This window comes from Natator depressus, chromosome 5, assembly GCF_965152275.1.
Source record: "Natator depressus isolate rNatDep1 chromosome 5, rNatDep2.hap1, whole genome shotgun sequence".
NCBI classification, from domain to species: Eukaryota; Metazoa; Chordata; order Testudines; family Cheloniidae; genus Natator; species Natator depressus.
In genome coordinates, this window is record NC_134238.1 from 77,911,926 (window position 1) to 77,930,706 (window position 18,781).

General features: G+C 41.9%; 1 long non-coding RNA gene across 1 annotated transcript in view; it reads right to left on the reverse strand.

The window, feature by feature from the left end:
• LOC141988205 (uncharacterized) overlaps positions 1 to 18,781 on the reverse strand; it is a 135,293-nt gene that overhangs the window by 35,123 nt on the left and 81,389 nt on the right. The window lies entirely within an intron of this gene.

An 18,781-nucleotide genomic window follows, 5' to 3' on the forward strand; every position in this document is an offset into this window, starting at 1 on the left:
TTCTGAAGGGATCTGAAGAAGAGCTTTGTGTTGCTCAAAAACTTGTCTCTCTCACTCACAGACATTTGTCCAATAAAAGATATTACCTCACCCGCCCTGTCTTTCTTATGTCAAATATTTGTTAAAATGGCAAGTTAGGGACAACGCCCCCACAGCTTATTGAACAAAATGACAGACCACTTGAAGTTCATGAACAAATGGGCACGTGCATTCTATTTCCAAATATGTGCAAACACCCATTCAAAATTGAACATTTAAAATGGGTGCTTTGGTTTGCTGGTTCATATCTCACGATTTGCAGAAAAGATATCCTCATGACAAAGAGCACCATCTCAACCGGAACCCTTTTTGGCACTCTTATAAAAAAGAAAAAAGAGAGAGAGACTGAATTATCTTCTCTATGATAGAGTAGTAAAGGGATGCTTACATTGTTGCAACCCAGGCACTACCTATTCTCAGGGCCAAATTAAGATATTGTACAGCCCTAGGCTTATCCCACAGGGTAGCCTGCCTGGGTCCAATCCAACCAAAAGCCCCACCTTGTTACAATGACCCCTTAGAGTGGCAGCATGTTTCAGAGTTAGGATGAAAGGGGTGGTCCACACATCTTGGAGCTATTGTTTCAGACTGTCTGCAGACTCAAGCATGCATCAGTATTTCTTGGGACACCTTTTTAAGTTTTGTTTGCATGCATGACCACAAGAAACATAGTGTTTGTCTAAAAAAAATAAAAAATAAAAAAAAGAGCTAAGCTTCTGAACTCTTTATGTGACTCCAGAAGCTGCGGCTGTCAACATAGGCCTATAGTGCTCATGCCTTAATCCAGCCCTGCCTATTCTACAGTTTAACAAATGTCTGAGACTGTTTTGTAATGAAAAATTATCCCATGATATGATATGGTGCCCATTGGGCACCAGCAGACCAGGTATGCAGCATCTCAGATCAGTGATCCACTGAAATAACAAATAGACATTTGTATTGGAAGCATATACTAATATCATTTAGATAAATATAGGCCCCTTAATAGCCTACTGCCTACAAATGCAAAAACTTCCAAGGACTCCAGCCAGGACCCCTATCCCTGACTCCAGCTGTCAGGGTTCCCTCCCAACTCTGAACTCTGGGGTACAGATGTGGACACCCACATGACCCCCTAATCTTATTTTTACCAGCTTAGGTTAAAAACTTCCCCAAGGCACACACTTTCCCTTGTCCTTGGATGGTATTACTGCCACCAACAAGTGAGTTAGACAAAGATTTAGGAAAAGGACCACTTGGAGTTCCTGTTTCCCCAAAATATTCCCCCAAACCCTTTCACCCCCTTACCTGGGGAGGCTTGAGAATAATATACCAACCAAATAGGTAAACAAGGTGAGCACAGACCAGACCTTTGGGCTTTTAGGACACTAAAAACCAATCAGGTTCTTGAAAGCAGAACTTTATTACAAAGAAAAAAGGTAAAAGAAGCACCTCTGTAAAATCAGGATGGAAGGTAATTTTACAGGGTAATAACATTTAAAACACAGAGAATCCCCCTCTAGGCAAAACTTCAAACTTACAAAAAAACAGGAATAAACCTTCCTCTTAGCAAACAGAAAATTCACAAGCTAAAACAAAAGACAATCTAACACATTTCCTTGCTTTACTTACAATTTTTGTAATCTTAGATGCTTATTTCAGGTAGGGTTTTAGGAGAGGTTTTTTTCCTGCCTGGTCCCTCTCTCTGTCCTGAGAGCACACAAAAAGAGCACAAACAAAACCTTTCGCCACAGATTTGAAAGGATCTTCTTCCCATATTGGTCCTTTTGGTCAGGTGCCAACCAGGTTATTTGAGCTTTTTAACCCCTTACAGGTAAAGGAGGGATTGTATGCTACCCTTACCTGTATGTTTATGACACCAACAAAAGGCAATAGTGACTTCTGCCCCACGCTGTGACGTTATCGAATTAAAATTAGAAGCCCAGAAGGAGCAGTGTCCGACAGTACAAGAGCCCACTGTGTGATTCTTTAGTAATCATGGAACACTGACAGAGGTGAGGGCAGAAATGAACCATGCAGAGAGTTAATAGCGGAGGAAGGAGAAACAGCATGTTATCAACTGGCAACAAGAAGCAAGCAATGGGGTACCAGGGAAAAGTGGAGAAGAGACAGAAACCATCCCAGAAAAGAGAGGAGAGGAAATTAGTAATAGAAGTACTAGGAGATGGGGAAAGAAAAGAGGAACAAGGGAAGAAACCAGGGAGGAATGACCAACAGGGAAAGAAATATCTTGAGATGGACAGAACCAGGAGAGAGGAAAGTATGGCTGAAAGAAACCACAAGGAAGAAAAGGACAAGGAGTAGGAAGGCCAGAGACTAAGGAGGAAAAGACAGAGGCCAGAGTGAAGATGTTAGAACAAAAGGAGTGAAAGAAGGGGAGACATAGATGTGTGAGAGAGTTAAGAAAAAAATAACAAATAGACATTTTTATTGGATGCATATACTAATATCATTTGAATAAATACAGGCCCCTTAATAGCCTAGTGCCTAAAAATGCAAAAACTTCCGAGGACTCCAGCCAGGATTCTCACCTTTCTTTCTTTTTATGAATAAACCTTTAAGATTTTAGATGCTAAAGGACTGGCATCAGCGTAATTTTTGGGTAAGATCTAAGTTTTCTATTGACCTGGGTGTGTGGCTGGTCCTTTGGGATCCGAAGAACCTTTTATTTGAAGAGATTGGTTTCAAAGAACCACTCATCTCTAAGTCTAGTGTTTTCGGTGGTAATACAAGGACTGGAATGCCTAAGGCAGTGGTTCCCAAATTTGTTCTGCCACTTGTGCAGGAAAAGCCCCTGGCGGGCCGGGCCGGTTTGTTTACCTGCCGCGTCTGCAGGTTTGGCTGATTGCGGCTCCCCGTGGCTGCAGTTTGCTGCTCCAGGCTGTCCTGAATTCGGCACTCTCAGTTATGGCCCACTGAGGCAAAGTTCCACAAGCCTTATTCTATTGCATTTGGAATTTTTCAAAACTTTTCAGGTATTCCTCTTCACGGATAAGCACAAGACTTCAGTTTCTAGTGTAGTCCATCATGAGCAAGAAATTAACTTAAACAATCCTTGAATCGTTTACATATTAATATCTAAATAATTGCCTAGTAGATTTTCTATTTCTCACACTGTATCAGGTGATCTTGACAGCACATTTAGGATGCTTTAAAACTATATACTTTTCATTAAGCTTCTAGGTGTATTTGAAATTTAATTAAATCATTGTGAAGTTGCAGTCTTCATTAGGTCTTCTTGTAGTGGTGGAGGAATATTGCTATATAAATAACAGATATCTGGCAATATACTCATAGGTGTTTGATCTGCTACTTAATGAACTGGGAGACAAAGATTCACAGAGACCTTTTTAATATGCTGTATAGTAACATATTTCAGAGGCTTGTCAAAAAATCAATCACTGTGTACCACCGTGCTAATTATATTACTGTTGAAAAATCAGAGCAGTTATACTAACTTCAAGTGTCAAATAATCAGGCTGCTGGTAGGATGGAGGATTCAGATCTTCACTAATTTTTAAACTGCCTTTATTTAAAATTATTTCCTCCCTCTATTAAACCAATTGGAACTGCTTTGGCAAAGTTAACCCAGAATCCACCCATTTATTGACATCACTGATACTGGGATGAAATCCTGACCCCTTGGACATCAATGAGAGTTTTACTATTGACTTCAAAGGAGCCAGGATTTCACACCAAAAGTCTAATGTAACTCATAGTATCAGTGACAGAAGATCCAGTCCTGCAAGATGTTGAGCCCTTCAACTGATTTTGAAATCAAGAATGATGCACTTTGGGACATCTTTTGGGATATTTTGGAAAAATCAGGAAATGATGAGAAAAAGAAGAGGGTAATGGAGACATGCATTATACAAATCTGGAATTCATTTTACTTTTAGCTCTTTCGTTCAACCATTTAATTTACCCTCCTATCTTATTTTTCATAAGTAAATCTTCCTGGTTATATTATTCTTTGAATTATGGTAGCCCATAACATCCTCAGCTGAGATCAAAGCCCCATTATATTAGGTGCTATACAAATACATCATAAGAGACAGTCCTTGCTCCAAAGTGCTTACAATCTAAATTGACCCGGGAGAGGAACTAAGCAGGGCTGGTCAGAATTTTTTGAAATTTGTAATTAGGATTAATTTTTGTTGACATTTCAAATTATGTGCCTTCATGGGTATGAGAGAATGTAACCATGTGCACAGCCTAAACACTATTGTAATAATCTTTCTACAAAGTGTGCGTTGTGAGATGTCATTTAAAAACTCAATTTACTGATCAATAATATCACGTCAAAATGCAAGTAGCAGCAGTACATGTGAAGTTAAAAACAAACTGAGATTATGATCAAAAGTATGTTTTCCAGAGAAGTCTGGGGGGGTGCCTAAATTGGTTCCTCAGAGACAAAGTTCAAGCTGAGGCCTCAGCCAGGTGTAAACAAGGCTGATGGACCATTACCTGCTAACTGGCCATTCTTTGGCAGGAAAAGGGGCACGGGCAAAGAATCTACATCTCAACAAAGAAACAGCATGGAGTTCCCCTCCACACAGACAGCCTTGCTCCCAGCTGAAAATGCTTCTCGAAGGGGGGACCAGACTATAAAAAGAAGAGGCAGACACCCCAAGGCACCCCTCCTCTCTCTACCCATCGATTCACTGCACCAGAAGAGACAAAAGAAGCTGCTATTGAACTGGAGAAGGGGTCCTGACTTAAGAAGTTTGGTCAGTAACTACTTTGAAAGTATGTGATGAGAACCTTGCATTGAATTTAACAGTTTGTTAAGATAGGCACTAGTTGTGTTTTATCTTTATGTTTCTGGTAACCATGTCTGATTTGAATTGAAGTGTGGGAAACTCCATTTGGGGTGGTAAGTTATGTGCCTATTACTTCTATTAAAGCAATAACAGACTTGTTTGTATTGTCCAGGAGAGGGCTGGGAAGTACAGACATTTCTGGGGAGAAAATCTAGGACTGAGAGTGTGCTGGGGTCACCTTGTAATACAACTAAGACTGGTAAGAGCCAAGGTGTGGCTGGTTGGCTGCAGTACACACAGAGACATAGCTGGGAGTGACTTGGAAGCTGGAGGCTGTTTGTGAGCAGTCCAGACTGGAGGCTACAGCACCAAAACACTGTAAAGGGCACCCCTGGTTAGAGGGCAGGGGTGACTCAGCTACTCATTCGTCTGGATTGTACCGTGGCTTTGACAATGGGTGAACAATTTCATGGACATTTTGTGCTGCTTTTTGATCTGGTGAAGCTAAAGATCTGGTGACAACATTTTGAAATTCACAATTTCACTTGCCTTTTCACAAACATTTAATCCTGATTTTTTTGACCAGGTCCAAAAAGCAAGTACTGTTATTTTACAGATGAAGCACTAACACACAGACAGACACACTGAAAGACTTTCCCAAGGGACAAAAAACCAAATCACCTGTTGGTGAACACTTTTGACAAAGTGATCGCTCCATATCTAACCTTCATTCTCAAAGGAAACCTGCACAGCATTCTCAAAAGATGAGCTTGAGAGCCTAAATTCATAACTTTACAAGACACTAAAAATCATGGTCTTAATAGAGACACTGAATGTATGGCTTGTTACAACAATCTGTAACTGAGTAACCCCCTTTTATCCTCTGACTACAGGGGTGTTGGGCTACTTCACTTCGAATGGTCCCTTAGAATATGTGCTAACTACTTATCTTAAACAATCTGTTCCACCTTGTGTATAGGTCCTGTCTACACTGGCAAGTTTCTGTGCAGTAAAGCCGCTTTCTGCGCTGTAACTCCCGAGGTGCACACACTGCCAAGCCACTTAGTGCGCAGAAACTGCACAGTTGTAGCACTGTAAAAAAACCACCCCAATGAGAGGCGTACAGCTTTCTGCGCCGGGGTACAGCGCTGCGGTGCCAGTGTAGACACTGTGGCGATTACAGCCCCACGATTGGCTTCCAGGAGGTGTCCCACAATGCCTGTTCTCGCCTCTCTGGTTATCGTTTTGAACTGTACTGCCCTGCCCTCAGATGACCAACCATCATCGCCACCCCTTAAATTCCTTTGGAAATTTGAAAGTCCCCCTCCTGTTTGCTCGGTGAGGCGTGCAGTGGTCTCAGCGCATCTTTCCAGGTGGCCAGGCCTGCTCCATACACCAGGCAATCCCACGCTTGGAGCAATCCTGAGCTGCTGGACCTCATCGGCATTTGGGGAGAGGAGGCTGTCCAGTCCCAGCTGCGCTGCAGCCACAGGAATTATGATACCTAAGGACAGATTTCATGATGCATGATAGAAAGGGGCCATGACCGGGACACATTGCAGTGTAGGGTAAAAGTGAAGGAGCTGCGGAACAAGGCGCGAGAGTCAAACCGCTGCTCCACTGCTGCACCCACGAGCTGCCAGTTCTACAAAGAGCTGGATGCGGTACTCGGTGGCAACCCCACCTCCACTGTGAAGACCATGGTGGAGACTTCATTGGCTCACGTGCCAGTCGAGAGTGGACCTAGCCAGGAGAAGGAAATCTGGGGGGGAAGACGGGACCATTGCTGCATACAGGCAAGCCGTGTAGGGGACAGGGCAGAAGGCTTGGAGAAGACCCTCCTTGATTCCCAGCAGGGGGATATCTTCCATAATGGTCACATCCTGTGGAAAGTGTGGGGACAGCGAGGATTATCAGGCCCCCCCCTACAGTGCTGGCTCTCCCCAAAAGCCATGTGCCCAATGTACAGCAGGGTCCAGGAAGAGTGATTTCCCCTGCTCCTGTAGCTACTTACTATTTTGGGGGTCTTGTGGCTCATGTGTGTTTGCCTGGGTCAGCCAGTTAGTGACAGGTGTGTGAGTACTGGCTGTGTTTTAAAGCACTGAATCAGTGTTGTCCGTGTTGCAAACAATACTGCTTCTGTAAAATGTTGCATTTAAACTTCAGAGATGACCTTGGGAGTCCAGCCTCCCTCTTTGTTATCGGCGGCAGAATGGCTGTGTAGAATTAGAAAGCGGCCAAGAAGAACTAAGGAGGACTTTCTGCATGAGGTTATGATACACTCCGCTGCCGAGAAAAAGGAATTGAAGGAGTGGCGGGACAGCGAGAAGAGGGAATGAAAGGAGAACGTGGCACACCAGAAAGAAGCCATGGAGTGGCTCTTAAAGGTTATGGAGCATCAAGTGGACTTGCTTCAGGCGATACTAGCTCTTCAAACCGAGCAGCTCCACGGCCACCCTCCCATGCAGCCGCTGTCACAAAACTCTTTCTCATGCACACCCCACAGACTGCCAACACACTCTTATCAACCTCCTGGCTCCAGTCCTACCCACAGCATTCCACTCCTCCCTCCTCACAGTCCAGCAGTGTGGACTCCCACTACTTACTGCATTCAACACCCACCTTCTGCAGTTTAACCCTGCTGAAGTACAGCACCCGCTGCATTGTACTCCAAAGGAGAAGGTTGGGTATGATCCCTGGACATATACAAGTCTGTAGCCATCCCAGGACCCCTCCTCCTCTTGAGACCTTCCCTTTCCCCACCCCCTTTGTCCCTCCCTGCTGATGAATGTTTTTGTTTGACTCTCTCCTCCGGTTGTTGTCTTTTAATAAAAGATTTGTGTTGGTTTGAAAGCAATCTTTATTCTATTAAGTGAAAGCAAAAAGATCACTGCAATCCTGAGCATAGCAACAAATATTCGTGGCTTTCAGCTTCAAATTGAGCCTTATGGCCCCTCTCTGTGCCCCTCTAATAGCCCTGGTCTCTGGCTGTTCAAACTCAGCCTCCAGGCACTGAGCCTCTGTGGTCCAGCCCTGAGTGAAGCTTTCACCCTTCCCTTCACAAATATTATGGAGCGTACAGCACACGGCTATAAGCATAGGAATATTGTCATCGGCCATGTCCAGCTTCCCATATAGGCATCACTAGCGGGCTTTTAAACAACCAAATGCACACTCAACAGTTATTCTGCACTTGCTCAGCCTGTTGTTGAACCGCTCCTTGCGGCTGTCAAGTTGTCCCGTGTATGGCTTCATAAGCCATAGCATTAAAGGGTAGGCGGGGTCTCCCAGGATCACAATGGGCTTTTTGACTTCACTTACAGTGATCTTCTGGTCTGGGAAGAAAGTCCCTGCTTGCAGCTTCTTGAACAGGCCTGTGTTCCAAAAGATGTGCGCGGCATGCACCTTTCCGGATCAGCTTGTATTAATGTCTGTGAAATGCCCACGGTGATCCACAAATGCCTGGAGAACCATTGAGAAATACCCCTCCCAATTAATGTACTTGGTGGCTAGGTGGTCTGGTGCCAGAATTGGAATATGCGTGCCAGCTATCGCCCCTCCGTAGTTAGGGAAGCCCATTTGTGCAAAGCCATCCACAATGTCATGCACGTTGCCCAGAGTCACGGTCTTTTGGAGCAGGATGTGATTAATGGCCCTGCACGCTTCCATCAACACGACTCCAATGGTCGACTTTCCAACTCAGAACTGATTAGCGACTGATTAGTAGCAGTCTGGAGTAGCCAGCTTCCACAGTGCACTCGCCACATGCTTCTCCGATGATAGGGCAGCTCTCACTCTCATGTCCTTGTGCCACAGGGCTGGGTCGAGCTCATCACACAGTCCCATGAATGTGGCTTTCCTCATGTGAAAGTTCTGCAGCCACTGCTCGTCATCCCAGACGTGCAAGACGATGTGATCCCACCACTCAGCGCTTGTTTCCCGAGCCCAAAAGTGGCATTCCACTATGGTCAGCACCTCCGTGAATACCATAAGCAATCTCGTGTCGTAGCTACTATGCATGGCGAGATCAACGTTGCACTCCTCTTCCCTTTGTAGTTGAAGCAATAATGTCATTGCCACTCGTGACGTATTCGTCAGAGCGAGCAGCATACTGGTCAGCAGTTTGGGATGCGTTCCTGCAGCCTGAAAGAGGCAGGGCACGCAATACATAAACAGTTGAAAGATGGTGCCAAATGTGGACGGAAGCACAGGAATTGCTGGGATGTGAAGCAATGCATCACGGGGCATCGGGACAGGACCCAGGATGCCCCGCGACCCCCTCTGCCTTCCCACAACTCTTAGTGACAAAAGAGAAAGAGGTGTTTTGTGGGATAGATGCCCAGAGTGCACTGCTCTGAATACTGCTGCAAATGCCGCAAGTGGGAACACGCTGTTGCGCCGGCAGCTGTCCGTGTGAACACACAACAGCGATTTTCCTTCAGAGCTCTCTGAGTGGGGCTGTAACTGCCGGCGCTGTAACTCTGCCAGTGTAGACATGCCCTTAGTTGTGATACTCAGAGTACCTTTCCCAGACCTGAAGAAGAGCTCTGTGTAGCTTGAAAGCTTGTCTCTCTCACCAACAGCAGTTGGTCCAATAAAAGATATTACCTCATCCACCTTGTCTCTCTAATACCCTGGGACCAACATGGCTACAACACTGCCTACAGGACCTTCCCAAAGTCAACCAGGAAGTCTGTGAAAGAGCCAGGAACCAAACCCAGAGCTCCTGTCACATGTCCTAACTGCAAGACCATATATTTGTAAAGTATATATCTAAAATGAATTACTATTGCTCTGATTTCGAAGGCATGCATTACAATCTCACAACTCCCACTGAGAGCTGTATCTTGTTCTGCAGTAAACAAGATCAGGTGCTACATTGTACATATAAAACAAACGGGGGGGAAATGTGGCAATCGCTCACCAGTCAGCTCACCAGTCATACCCTTAATACTTTTTAAGGGTAAAAATGAAATGCTGTTCTTGCAGCATCTCAGTCTTCCCTTTTAAGTTTACCATTTCTGACTTCAGAAGTAAAGAGCCATTCTATGGCCAGGAACTAATAGCAGCTGGGGTAATATTTAATGCTGATGTTTCTGTTCTACTAATTCGATGGCTTGACAGTCTTGTCTCATAGGTGACTGACTGACTGTTATTATGCAGTGCTATTAAAAAGGCACCCAACTTGGGAAATCTTCTTTGTAGCACATAATGTTTCAGTTTCTATTATTGTTTGAAAGATGCAACTTGAGTTCAAACGGGGTTCTGCAACCAGATGGAAATCTTAGTGCTAAGAACAAACTGTCTTTAATCCATGGCCTCTTCTGCCACTTTCTCTCCTTTTCTGTCCATCAAGCCCACAGCCAGATAACACTTTCCTGCTGCAAAAATTTTTAAGTCACCCGACAGCTCTGGCAAATGAGAGCGGTCATAGTTTTCGGATGAGAAAATCAACTGCAGCTCACACAGATCTATGAGTTGATAGGAGTTAATTGACAGCTTGCAGGATTTGGTCTCCAGGCAGAGTACAGGGAACAGGAGCCCTGTGGGTTTCATTTGGGCAGAGATAAAGCAGGTTTTATTCAGTGCTCATAGAGAGAGCATAATTAACCTTTTAGAAGTTTAAGAATGATCAAATTGTTATTCATTTTTGCAAATGAGAAACAAGAGCTTCTTTTTCTGCTGGGAAAATGCCAGTGCAGATTTCAAGGTCACTCTAGGATCTTCTTTGAGTGAAAAGATAGAAATTAAAGAAAAAAAAATGAAGATTGAGAAATGTCACCACAAAAAAATTCATCAGGTTATAAACTGTTCTTTGTTAACATTAAATACTTAGCTAACATTTACAGTACATTCACACTGGCCTCGTTGGACTCTAAAGGTGATTAAGGTTTTCCATTGTTATTGGTACCAGCTGGTGTCTTTTATATTCTTGATATAATATATTGTTATTCTTTTTAAAGGAGGTAATGGACGGTTAGATAAGACATATGAGAATCCTTAAAGATACACAATATGGCATTTTCAGTATGTTGTAACCTCCTAGAATGAATGTATGAATACAAATGTACCAATGTTAAACATTTTGTGCAGCAAATAAAAAATATGTTAAAGTACAAGACTTTTATTAACAGCTACCTAATACAGGAATAAATGTCTAATAACTGCTACCGTGATGTCCTGTATGTTCTTAGGAGAAAACAAAACTCTCTGGTCTTTCTGCGTACTCATTGGGCCTTGACAAAAGTCTCATTGACGTCAGTAAGATATAGACTCAAGTAGCCATGCTTTAGTTTTCATTTTGACAAAACAGCAAATGTTGAATCTAGCTTTTCTAGTGATTTAACTGCGTCTGGTTTTTGTGGTTTGTTCCCCCACTCCCCACAGCCAACAGAAGACGGGACATTTGACTTTGCAGTGGTTCTCCCACTTGCCCTTGACATTATCAAGCAAAAATAATCGTCTCTTTTTCTCTTGAACTAATTCTTGCCATGTTTCTAAGATTGTTGTTTTAATTTCTCTCACTAATATCTAAATAAACACATCTGTTTTACATACTGCCTAGCAGAGAATAGTGAATCAGACACCTACGTTGCCAAAACAAACATAAAAGCAAGATAGCATTTAGTACTGGAACGCTACACATAGGAGCATGCAGTAAATCCATCCTTTGCATTCTCCTCTGATGCTCCTCTGATTCACTCCCACCTCCAACCCTGACCTACACACCTCTTTCCAGCCCTAATAGGCTGAGCGCCCATCACAGAGGTACATTAGAGGAGGGTCCTTCCTCCCTTCTCTGGAAGGGAAGTTCCTAGTGACCCCTTACCACCCAAGCAGCAGCAGCATCTCTGCTGCAGTAGTGAGCTGAAGTATAGGGTCTAGAATCCCTTACATAGGTGCACAGTCTCCTGGGTCATATGTGGTAGGTGCTTCATGTAGGAAAAACTGTTCCTTCTACATAATTTTTTTTTCTGGGCTTGGGAGAGGGATGCTCTGTGAATGACAAAGTTTGGGAAATCCTTCTCTAGACAGAAGCTCTTTACTATGAACCTGGTAAACAAATTTGTTAAAGAAAACAACTTGGTGGGGGCTGAGTAGTCACAAAGTTTACAATAGGACTTAAAAGAATGCTTTCCTTTTGCACATAGAAATATTATCTTATATTGTTTTGCTTGAAGTAAATCTTTATTGTTACAGTAGATCAGGGGAAAATTGTTTTAGCTCCCTAAAACCAACATGTGAGGACAAGGCATTCTTGGCATGGTTGTTGTTTATGTTACCCGCTTTTTATACCATATTTTTGCTCTGATAAATATTCTCATCCCTTTGATTTAGGCAGGTCTCATGGTAAACCGATACCCTTGTTAATGGTGAAGCTAATTTTTATCCCTACATTATGTTTAATAATAATAAAGGAGAATACAAAAAACCACATTTTTGCTGATATCACCTTCCTGTAATATGATCATTTTTGTTCTATTTCTTCTTTTGATGGACTATTTCTTAGTGGATAGACTACCAAAAATTGCTGCTTTTAAAAATCCAGATAATCCAGAATGCATGGAATCATCCCAGAAGTAAAATGATTGCAAAAGATCTCTGCACTGGAACTGAAACTATCTGTTCTTCTCCAGTCCAGACAAATATTAAAAGAAACTAACCAAACAAAATCTTGCGCTTGCATATTGACATAGTTCTACAGGCTCCTTCTTATTATATGGCAGTAAAACATGCTTGACCCAGAGAAATCCTGCATAACTCTTCAGCCTGAGTGCCTGTGGAGTCATGAAGGAAAAATACCTCTGATGAGAAAGGTGATGAGGCTCTGGAAGACTCATCGGGTGCATGCTTTTTTTGGTAAATTATTCATACTCCAGTCACATGTGTCAGGAAATAGGAGGAATCTGCACCACTACCACTGTCATCCAGTTAAATGTTCAAATGTAAATTTTAGCAAAACAAGCCTAAAGCCTGTCATATCTGTTGTGTTTTTTTTTTAAATAATAATAATGAGCTAGCTTATATCTTTAAACTTGCAGCAGGCCTTTAGGTTTTTTTATTTAAAAAAACTTATTTAGTTTTTACAATATGAAAATGATACACAGAGTGACATTTAAACCTTTGCTCTTCATAGCATTTCACACTTACACCATTTTAAAAGACAGCTATTAACATTTTCAGAAATCTTTCAGAAACCAAATGTTCTAACATGCAGAATTCCAATTATACCGTGTAAGAGGGTTATCAACCATTCTTCTACAAGAATACTTTGAAGTGCTTGGTATTAAACCAAGAGCTAAAATGTCAGTTGCACATAGACAATAAATTAGGGTGTATAAAATCATGTAAGATTTATTTAATATTACAATTTTGACCTTTAGATTGCTTTAACCATAGATTGCATAAATTTTTCTCTCTCTTGCCTTCTTTCTTTATCTGGGTAATCTTACTTGAATGTTAAACAAAGGTTGTGTGGCAAGTTATGCAAAGTAATGTAAATCATTCATGATGTTCGTACTTTCCTCCTTCTGCGTAAGAGTAATACAGTAATTGGCAGCATCTTATATTTTCAGCCAAAATGTACTCTGAATTGCTCAGAGTGCAAAATTCTGGTAAATAAGTTTTTCAAAATTCCCAGGCCATTTCTCCTCAGGTTTCAGAACAGATGTCCAAACAGTGCCAGTTCTTAGGCTTGAAGTGTGAGACTAGAAATGTATGTAGATACCTTAAGCCTCCTAGCAGGTAAACTTAATTGGATATTATGACAGAGCTTGTGGAGAATGAGCAGAGCAAAGGAATCAATGGTGCCAGAGAGCATGGGAGTCAACTACTGTGTCAGTGGAAGAGCGGGCCAGGAGGAGAGGGCTGCAAGAGACAGATGAATAATGGACTTTGATGAATTGGAAGTCACAGAAGATTGGGTGGCAGGGCAGGGTGCAGGAGGCGAGCAGGTAATGCCAAAGGAAATGTGGTGATTGCCAGAAAAGAGGAATTCAGGGATGGAGGGATCAGAAAGAGCAGTGTTTGGTGAAGGTTGAGTGAGTGGATTTTTTGAGCACATACAAAACATAAAAAAAGGTTAGGAATAATTGAGTTTAAAATCCATTCACATTAAATGATATGGTATCATGCAAGGAAACGGGGGTAGAGGATATATTAAACAGTCTTTTTCACTAGACTTTTAAACTAGATTCTTATTCAGCAGGTTACCCCCAAATAGCAGAAACTCCTATATTGGACACAGACTCCAAAGCCTCAACTTCTCTTTCTAGATGAACCTTGAAGAATCCCTGCAAATTACAGCAATCGGAAAAGTCATAAAAGCACTTAGGGAAGGAAATAAATACATTAAAGAAACTACAAACAATACCCACAACATTCTAGCACTGCAGAAGCAAGCTGCTAAAATGTATGGTAAATCTAATTGACAAGACGGAGAAATAGTTGGCACTGTACACAGATATTAGAATCTATCAGTCTAAAACTATTAAAAGATGCTTTCTCCTCCCAGGACATGGTAGATGATCCTGAGAACAGTTCCTAGTGAAAAAATGTCAGGCTTGTAGCCCTGCTGGAGGGAATGGAAGAAGCAGATGCAGAAAACTATTGTGAAGTTCTACTGAAAATGATATTCTGCAAGGAGCTGCACCTTGAGACCATGACGACTGAAAAGGCACACACAATGCCAGCAGAGTTACCAACTGGGAGCTTTCCCTAACCATTTTTCTTCAGATGTCTCAACTACAGAGGTACGGGGTAAAATGTTGAGAGATGAGAAATTAAATGCAACTCCATGTTCATTTCATTTTTACCCAGGCTGCAGTTTAGAGATTCAAAGAAGTCACTGGTTTCAGAGTAGCAGCCGTGTTAGTCTGTATTCGCAAAAAGAAAAGGAGTACTCGTGGCACCTTAGAGACTAACAAATTTATTTGAGCATAAGCTTTCGTAAGCTAGCTCACGAAAGCTTATGCTCAAATAAATTTGTTAGTCTCTAAGGTGCCACAAGTACTCCTTTTCTTTTAAAGAAGTCACTGTTATTTTCTTGAAGTGAAGAAAGTCCCGAGAGATCAAAATATTCACAATGGCACAGCATGCTTTTTGATGCGAAGCTGAGAGGTGAGATATATTAAATGGGAATGTTCTGTTTTTTCTCCATCCAGGAGCAGCCTTAAATTTCAATGAATCTCTCCAGAGCCACAACACTGGTTCATCTAATGCCCCTTCATTGAAAGAACTTTAAAAAGAAAAATTAGTGTTACACGCTAAATACAAGTTTAATCTGAATGGCTCCACAGCACAAGATAGTGGGTTTCCTCTTCAATGCAGGAACAAACTTGAAAATGTGAGTATTTTTCTCCCTTAACATTGCTATGCCAACGTATGTAAGACTAACCCTCTCTTGCCCCACACTCCCTTCTCCACTTCCCCATTCAATACAGGGGGACAAAATGTGTCATATTCTTCAGTTATTATTAATATAATCTGTTTAAAGAGAGCACCCTCAGATAATGTGACTTTGCAGCCATACTAATGGCCACATAATCCCCGAGACTGGAGATAACTAAAACTAGTAAAAAGCTATTCCTCTGCCTTTTCAGGCCAAATAATATTTGAATCACTGTGATTAGTGATAATAAAATATAGGTACTGAGTTATAATTTAGAAGCATGAATTATTGGTACCATTTTATAATCAGGACTTTCATGCATTAAAAGAAGAAAGCTTGTAATGATTATGAGCTATTTCTTCAAATACTGTAGTCTAGGTGAGTACTATTTAATATATACTTCCCTGTTTTTGTGAGGAAATTAAAGATATTTATTTTATTTTATAACTGCACAGGGAATTTAATGAAGTGGTCTGAAAATTGGTTCAGTTACAATAAATAGACAACGGTATAAAAGGGAAGAGAACGGAGTGGACAGAAATAAAGAAAATTAGCTCTTATCTAAAGGTATTTGAGTAGTTGTCCTAGCTTCATTAACCTGGTATTCAGATGAGCTGGAGATAGATAACCCCAGTTTTCCTTTTGGTTGTTTGATACCTTACCTGACATTTCCACAAATGAATAATTGATCTGCATGTGCAACTACAATAATTGTGTACAAATTACATTCAGAATTGTGCTCACATTTTTGGCTTTTTATGTTTTGAATATCACGACCACAAACTACATATAATAATCACTTCCCGCCTCACTGAAATACAACCACTTTTGGGGCACAATGGTACAACACAATAATACAAACAGTTTGGGGCCTGAGCCTTGAAGGATTTATGTATATGCCTAAATCAGTGTAATATTAGGCCTGGGCCCTAGGATACTAAATGAAGAACAATGTATTTAATGAAACTACAAGGGGAATTTAGATAAAGAGAATATAATTACTCTCAAATCTGTACTTATAGCCACCTACTAATCATGAATGTACTGACCATTAAATTCTCAGTCCCTAAGAATCTTTCACATTATAAATGACCTGTGTAATTTATATACCTGCTGACCTGTTTGCCATAATATAATGCAATATTTATAAGCATCTTGATAAGATGGACAGAATACAAAGGTTTTTGATTACCCCCAAATGATGAAGACAGAAGTTCCAGCTCTCACAATTTAATTGCAAGTCTTACAATGTTTTAAAAATTTCCTGTGATCTCCTGATTTCTGCTATCAAACATGCAAATGCTGCCCTTAGTCAAAGTCTTTCCTGTTACAATCAGTGGGTCTGAAGCCATCAAGCTGTCTCAGTCAAGAGGGCTGTCATTTCCCTATAGCTGCACACATGAAAAAAAATGGCCACAATTCCCCACTTCATGTTCCATGGGATTGAATCCAGGCAGCTCCTAGGGAAAATAGCTGCCCCTTGTCCTTTGGTTTGGAGAGTGGACGGGAAACTATGGGGAGTGATGGGAACTGGGGAATGAAGGGGAATGTGGAGAGCAAGAGTAAGACTGAGGGAATGTAAACTAGGGTAATTCTGGGGTGAAGGCCAGAGGAGACTGAGGGTAACAAATGAATGAGGCATGCAGGAAGGAGTGGAGGAGCTTTCAAGGGAATGTGGGGAGAATATTGAGGGGGCAGTGAAGTGGGAAGTAGGAAGGGGACTAAGAGATGCAAGAGGAGACTAATGAGTGCAAGGGAATGGGGTGACAAAGAAGAAGAATATGAAGAGTAAGAAACTTGAGGGGAAAGGGAGGAGAAAATATGGAGGGCAGTTGAACATAGAGAACATGTATATGGGTGAACTAGAAAGTGTGAGCCAGCATGAAGGTTGAATGTGAATGAGGCAGAAAGTAGATGGCAAGAGGAGGGGAAAATAATAGTATAAAGGGAAGGGGATGGAGAGGAATATAATTGTAGCTATCCACATCTCAGGGGATAAGAGAAGGTAAGTGGGGTCCCCCATCCAATCAGCCACTGGTTTGGACTGTATTTGTGTGTGTCTCTGTATTTAAAGTTGAACTTTGAACCTGAAATGATTGCACACCAATTTGGGGAGCTTCCTCCTCCTCCTCCTCTTCATGTCCTCATTCTGTTTCCCGCCACATCTGTGCACAAGCAGTTATTACACTCTACCAGGTCACTGGAGGAGCATTTGTGCTCAAGCAGTTGGCATTGCAGGAGACTCTTCATATTTTGAGGCTTTCTGCTGCAGTCACAGGAACTGGGGCCAGTGATGTAGCTAGTTGATCATCATGACTCTAGACCTGCCAACTTCAGTGCAGAGTTGATTAAGACAATACTGATGTGACGATGTTAGGGGTTTAACAGTGGCAAGAAAACTTTGTCATGACTTCAATTGACTCAGCATTGGTGCGATATCATATAGCTTATGTCTTGGATCTGTACATTGCCTTGTGAGCTCAACTCTACTAGCAAATTCCCAATGTATATCAGGAGGAGCAATAACTGTGAGGATGCTGGGATGGGTAGATTTAAGGCATCCTGTACTGTAGTGGCTGGCGGTGTTAAGTACAGGGGCTAGCTTCTTTGTGTGAGAGGATCATGCCCACCCTGCACAGGTGTATTCAGCAGATGAGTAGCAAAGTGCCAGTGCTGTTGATCACTGAGTGGACGGGTCTGTATCCCACTTTGATGTAACCAGCTTGCTGAGATTGTTGTTTCATATGCTAACCCTGGCTCTAGTTTTCTTGACATGAGAGTGTGTGGTTGAGAGTACCACTGAGGTATGCAGAAATTATGGAATGAAGAAGTTTTGACTCAAGCCAGCTGCTTTGAGTTCACATTTGGCCTCTCAGTTTTTCAGATAAAACGCACTGACTTGCATCTGAACTGGGTTTGCACACAGTTGGTGGCTACAGAATACTTGTCTAAGCTGTTAAGTGCAGTCACCACACAGTACTATCTAAATGCCAGACTCCTTGTGCTTTGTGATGATGCACAGATCATCTACGTTGAGGACCTTGTGCTAAGCTAGTTCGGCTGATCATTTGTATAGATGTTGAGTAATGTAGATGCTAAGACATTAGTTCGATAGAGGCCATTTTTCTGTCATCACTAGCAGCTCCATTTGCCACAAAAGTTCACGAAGAATCTTCTGTTCTCCAGCATGGTCTATATTAGCTTTGTGAGGCGGTGGCTCTTCTTTACCATTAGTACTTTGGCAAGGAGACCACAATGATTGACTGTATTGTAGGCAGCTGAGAGATCAACTGACTCCACTCCCATAATCAATCCCCTTTCACGTTCATCTTTGATATATTGTGTCAGATTACTGGCATTAGAAAAGATTCAGAAAAGAGCAACTAAAATGATTAGGGGTTTGGAATGGGTCCCATACGAGGAGAGATTAAAGAGGCTAGGACTTTTCAGCTTGGAAAAGAGGAGACTAAGGGGGGATATGATAGAGGTATATAAAATCATGAGTGGTGTGGAGGAAGTGAATAAGGAAAAGTTATTTACGTGTTCCCATAATATAAGAGCTAGGGGCCACCAAATGAAATTAATGGGT